Here is a 6,210-nt window from a genome sequence, read left to right as displayed (position 1 = left end):
TTGCATAGTCCCAGATAAGTCACAATTTTATAACAAAATATCAGAATCAGAACTTTTCAGTTTATGAACACAAGGTAAATTTTGGAAAGGCAATCCTTATGAGTACAAAATTAAAATAAGCCTTTCACACACATCTCTGGCTGTTTATTTGTTCTCAACATGGCTTTCCTTTTGAGGTGTTATCCCTGACCTTGGCTCACAGGGGTCACTGGTTGACTGACCTTACTACCCTGGTCAAATGCCTCAGTCTTTACTATCTCTAGATCCCCCTGTTTCGTTATCTGGACACCTTCTCTGTTCTACTTCTTCCTTCAAGGTGCTTCAGATCATGAGGGAGAAAAAGCATCTTCTCACTTGGGTTCCAGGGAGCCTAGAATGTAAATGACCCTGCCCCCTCCACCTTGTCCATTTAAAATTTATATTCAAGTGCCAAATGACAAATTTGCCAACCGGATTTCCTCTGGCTCCTAGGAAGCTCAGAGCCAAACTGGCGGGAGCCTAAAGCATGAGGTCTAATGGTTTGGTTTTATACCCTGCTCTCTTCTTGCTGAGCTTTTATTCCCTCCTCTAATTATTGTACTGTTTGCCATTTGTTTATACGCCACCCCAAGTCATTCTGGGAATGTGGTGGGGGTATACATAGATATAATAGTCTCTTTATAGTTTGTCCTAACAATTGAATCTTTCAGATATTGACTCAGATACTGAGTGAAGTTATTCCTTAAAAGAGAAGTTGAGGGAGGCACATTCTAACCAGCTTCATCTTACAAAGTGTCACAGATAAACCACACCATGTAAGTTCCATAAAGGCAGGAATCATCCATCACAGGACTTAACACACAAGGGAAACATAGTAGATATTTACCAAATTATATAAATGTTTGTTTGTGGAATCTCAAAAAAAAATACATACCTTAGTTTGGAATATTCTCTTGAACTATAAAGACCTGTTTTTTTAAAAAAAATATTTAATTAATCGCACAGGGTCTTAGTTGTGGCATGTCAACTCTTAGTTGCAGTATGCATGTGGGATCTAATTCCTTGACCAGGGATCGAAACTGGGTATCCTGCATTGGGAGTGCAGAGTCTTATCCACTGCACCAGCAGGGAAGTCCCAAGACCTGCTTGCTTTTAAGAAATAAAAACTACTTGTCTTTAAAAATGGAGTATGCACATTCTTGAATCTAATTATATGACTTAATCTACCTGAACTGACATAGTGATGGCACTACTGCCAATACCAGGCAAGTCACATCTGGGGAGGTTAGTGACTGGAGTTCTTACATAAGATTTGACATTTTCAGTGAAACCATAACCATTGAATAGAATTATATTCCAATCACATTTTCTTTTATAGTCAAAGATTCTCTTCATGACCATAACTCCTCCCTTGGAACTAATAAATCCTCTGAAAACATTTCATTCAGCTCCAGATTTGCTTCACTTCTCCTCTTTTGCACCTGAGCACAAAAGAATGGCCTGGTAATTTTAATAGTCATGCTGGCCATCTTTTCACTCTTGCTTTAGCTCTTCTCAACATGCAGGCATGTGCTATGCCAAGGAGGGCAAGCTGACTGCAGCCCTGGGACTGGCTGCAACTCACTTTGGTGACCCTGGGCTATACTTTAATCAAGGTGCTAGATAACTCTGTATTGCCACAGTACAGGGAAGGGAGTTGGGGGGTGATGGAACAGGTTAGGTACCACACCTGGAAGCACAAGGAGGCATCTGAAGGCACTGCTTCATCCTACAGGCAAGATGGCCCAAGGGTGGCCCATCATTCTTTTTTTTTTTCTTTTTAAGGAAATAACATCTTATTTAACTGTTTATTGCTTTAATTTTTTTTTTTTTGGCCACACTGCGCAGTATGTGGAACTTCCCCAACCAGGGATCGAACCAGTGTCCCCTGCAGTGGAAGCTCAGAGCCTCAACCACTGGACCACCAGGGAGGTCCCCATCCCTCTTTTCAAAAACACCCTTGAATATCCCCAGAGAAAAAGTAATCCATGTGACTTATGCATCAAGCTTTGAGATTAACCTAAACCCAATTACTCAGCACCTAGAACCTCACTTACTCCTTAATTCTCTCACTTAATTCCCTGTTTTAGCCAGTATCGGCCAAAGCCGTTCTAAATTTTGTTGGGTAACAATTTTCTCACTTCATTTTCTGCTACCATGTCGCCACTAGTATACATTGTCAAGAGATGCAGAGAAAAGTGCCAGACCGCTCACACCCTGCCAAATGGGATTGAAAATGCAGCTGTTAAGACAATGAGTATGTGCTGTTGCCTGAACCAGCCATAAAGAGAACCTGTACACCCTTGATAGGTGAGGATATACACTGATTGTTTGAGTATTTACTTGTGCACGAGTCACTTACATGACCCCAAGGTAATTTTGATGTTTTTGCCACTCTAATCTCAGTAAATCATTCAATTACTGACCTAAGACTGTCTTCCCACAGATTTCATTGGAAATGTCATTAAGATGCCAGAAAGGGTAAGTTTTTAAAGCCATGTTTATTGAAGTTGAATTTACATTCAGTAAAACTCACTCCAAAATTTGACAAAGGCAAACAGCACCATAATCAAAGTGTAGAGCAGTTCTTCAACACCCACCCCCGACCAAACCCTATGTAACAAACTCCTCCCTGATCCTTAGGAATCCACTGATCTGTCAAAGGGGTCAAACTTAATCAAAATAATCTATTATAGGAAAAACTGTACGCACAAAAAAACAAGTCTTTAAAAGGATACTTTGAAACATACAATGTTTAGAATAGTCAAAAGTATGGGATTTAGAACTAACCTTTGTAAATTCAAGCAGCTGACAGTTTTCTTAAGATAGCTGTATTGATAGAATAGCTAGTCTAGTTACTATGTTGAGCTGCAGGCTGGGGCTGGCTGGCAGAAAAATGATTGTAAGTAGTTTAAATGGAGTTGAATTCTACAGAAATTCTCTATGGGGCAGATATATGTTCTTGCAGATATTTGGCACCTTTTCAAAAGTCCTCCCCGGCTACCACCATGAAAGGGACAGTAAGCGAAAACCTCTACTCTGTATATATCAATCGTCACATGTTCAAATACACCTTGTCTCCTCGAAAAGCTTTCAAGCACCAGCCCTGTAAGAGAAGTATCACAGTAGGTAATTAGAGCAGCAATTACTAAATAAGATGCTATTAAGAAAATACAGTGTCTAGACTATGTTCACAAAAGCAGTGCAGGTTAAGGAAAATGAATTCCCCAATGTACTACATATTGTCAACACAGGCATAGTAATGTTCTGACATAAAAATGAAAAAAAAATTTTTTCAACTCAAAATCCTAGTTTACTAATGCTAGCAATTCACCCTCTGCCTCTGGAAGATTCTAACTCAAAATGGCCACCATTGCCAAAGATAAACATCTTGAAAGATTAGATGCCAATCACTTAAAAATCCTCCCCCCCCCAACAACCACCTTTTTCTGGGCATAATAAAGTATTACCTATTTACTAGAGCTCCCCCCCCCACCATTTTATTTAAAACATACTTTTTAAAGGTGGGGAGGGGTGTGATTGTACTTAATAAATTCCTACCTATCAAGTTGGCCTCAGGTAAATCCTTTAACCCATCAGAGCAGGATATCCAATCAGATTAGAGTTCTCATCCTTGGCCAAGAATTCTATTCGTATTTATTAACTCAAGCCAAATTCTTTCCATTTGGTCCATACCTGTTTGCCAGCATCTTGAACTGGACTGAGCCTGGTAGGAAATTGAGAAAAACAATGTTAAGAATATCATATGCTAACTTTTTATGGTTTTGTGTGTGTGTATATGTGTGTGTTTGGTAAAGAGTCTTTTATTGGGCTACCTACCAGCTACCTTTGATGAATAAAAAGCTACCTTTAAGTAGAGTTCCTTTAAAACAGCTACATTCTCCAAACTTCCTGACACTGGGAATCTCCTGTCATTTCCAGCCAGGAGTAAAATAAGTAGTGAACTAAGTGCCAATACTCTGGGAATCCATTTTACAGAAAGCCAGCAGTCACCAACCTTCCAATCTCCCTGTTACAGTTGCATGGAACATTATCAATTTGGAAAAAATAAACATTACTAGCAACAGTATTTACCTAGGAAAGAGGGAAATAAACTGTAACATTAAAAAAAACCAAAGGAAGCCTGAGACTTGCTTACCCAGAGGCAGAGCCCAGGGAGTGTACTACAGTCCTCAGCACTTGCTCAGTTTCCAGTCCTTAAACAGACACTGGCTCAGGCTGCTGCTTCCTTGACCTGCTGCCTGGCTCTCTCAGCCCATGTCCCTCTCCCGGAGGCAACCATTTGGCTCAGCAGGAATCCCCAACATCTAAACCAATTGTAAAACAAAGCCTGAGCACTGCATTTCTCTCTGTGGTAGTGCCATTCACCAGAGATCCAGGTAGTCGGGGCAGGGAAAACTGTGTGCTCCCACCCCATATATATGGCTGGAAAGGGGGTGCCTAGGACAGTTTGCAACGCTGCTCCTCGTTTCCTCTTTAAAAGCAGGATAAAATTGATGTCCCATTTGGTTTCCTAATTAGTAAAATAAGTTATTTTCTGATCAGTAAAAGGGTCTTTCACCACTGAGGCAAATATGTAAAACACCCCACAAGCCTCACATTTCAAAAGAAGATTACTAAGCGGTACCAATGATACCTATAACGATTCCTTCATTTCATTCGCTCAACTCTAAATTTAGATCTCTACAAATTTTATGGAATTTAGAGAGTAATCCTTTCTATAGGAACGTATAGCAGTAAAACAGTAAAAATGCCCACTGATGCCGAAGAGAGCCACACCGAAACTTAGAAACTCTTTTTTCAGACAAACTTTCTCTAGGGCAACCCTTCCTCTTTATGTTGGCGGACACAAAACCCCAACGGTGCCGACTTTTTCCCAGGACAGACAACCATGACGAGCCTCACAGCCTGAAAATGTTGGAAGAGGGTCCCATGCTGCATAACGCACTGTCAGTCCTGAAAAGTTGGGGGAGAAAATTGCTCCCTCATTAAGGCTCACAGTAGTTAACCGCTTCCGCAAGACTCAACGCCAGACCTTTTAAAGAGCCCAACCGCCGGGAGAAGTGGCAACTGGAAGGCACTTGTGGCAGGGGAGTGTCTGTGTGGGCGAAATTCCCTCCGTTTCTCGCCAACACCGGAATTAACACTGCTCTGCTCTGAAGCTTAAAAGTGTTGCAGGCGCGTGATCTTAACCCGCTTCCTAAACTGGCCGTTCCGGGGTCGTCAGAGCCACCGGGCGGGCGGGGGCCCCGCGTGCGCCTAGAACACGGACACCGTCCCGGGCTCTGCGCCTCCGTCCTGGGTCAGTTTCATTCTCGAAGTTTTGTTTGTTTGTTGTTTTCTTTTTTCATTGCAAAGGAGCTTGAAGCTCCCTGTGGCCTGGATCCCTTGGGCGTCGGGGGTCACAGGTACAGAAGGTGCCGGGCGCCTCGGTCCCTGGGAGGAAAAGGGGGTCTTTAGGCGCCAGGAGGGTCATTCCCGGGGAGGAAGGGTCGCCGGCACACTGAGGAGGTCCCCGCCCCAGAGGGGCCCTCACAGGAGCTCCCCTGGGGGCTGGGAGGCCTCTCCCGAGGGGGTGCCGAGCTCCGCCCCTACGGAGCGGGCCCGGGGACAGGAGGGGCGCGCGCGCCCGGTAAGTGCCACTGGAGAGACCCCCAGGCCACGTGGCGGGCTCTAACGTCGAGCTGGTTGGAAACCACTTACCGAGTCGTGCGCCGAGGCCGAAAAGGGAGGGGAAGGGAGAGACCCAGTTTAAGAGGGGCCTGGGCGGTCAGCACCCAGCGGCAGCCAACCAAAAAGTTGCCCCAGCGCCCCGCCCGGCTCGGGACCCGGCCCAGCACCAGGCCCAGCACCCGCCCCGCCAGCGGTGCGCGGAGGCCCTCGCGCGTCCCCTGCCGGCGGCCTGGGGCAAGCGGGGCAGGCGGCGGCCGCCCGGGTCTACCCTAGCTCGGGCCTCGGGCCGACCGACCGAACTTTCGCCTCAGAGCCCTTCCTAAGCGTGGTGTCCATTTACCTCGCGGCAGGTTCGACGGAGCTCCTGGCACCCTAATAATGTTAGATATTTATGCCCGTCTCCCCTTTCCCCACCTCAAGTATCCCATGTTCTCCCCCAGGGGGGTCTGCAAGCCACTAGAGGTCCCCAGCCTTGCTTTTTTTTAAAAAAACTATTTT

At 44.9% G+C, this 6,210-nt stretch overlaps 1 long non-coding RNA gene across 4 annotated transcripts; it reads right to left on the bottom strand.

The window, feature by feature from the left end:
* Positions 1 to 2,518: 2,518 nt before the first annotated feature.
* LOC309827252 lies at positions 2,519 to 5,824 on the bottom strand. Of its 4 annotated transcripts, XR_014297199.1 has the most exons (5): positions 5,743 to 5,811; positions 5,075 to 5,475; positions 4,178 to 4,346; positions 3,580 to 3,745; positions 2,519 to 3,124 (listed from the first exon to the last, which is right to left on the bottom strand). It is a non-coding gene; the product is annotated as an uncharacterized lncRNA (long non-coding RNA). The 4 variants fall into 4 exon arrangements; XR_014297200.1 differs by lacking the exon at positions 4,178 to 4,346; XR_014297201.1 differs by lacking the exon at positions 5,075 to 5,475 and having other exon boundaries at positions 5,743 to 5,768.
* Between the last annotated feature and the right edge of the window lie 386 nt (positions 5,825 to 6,210).

This window comes from Grampus griseus (assembly GCF_964374135.1).
Source record: "Grampus griseus genome assembly, chromosome: 9".
Classification (NCBI taxonomy): domain Eukaryota; kingdom Metazoa; phylum Chordata; class Mammalia; order Artiodactyla; family Delphinidae; genus Grampus; species Grampus griseus.
This window is presented reverse-complemented; position numbering and strand designations above follow the sequence as displayed.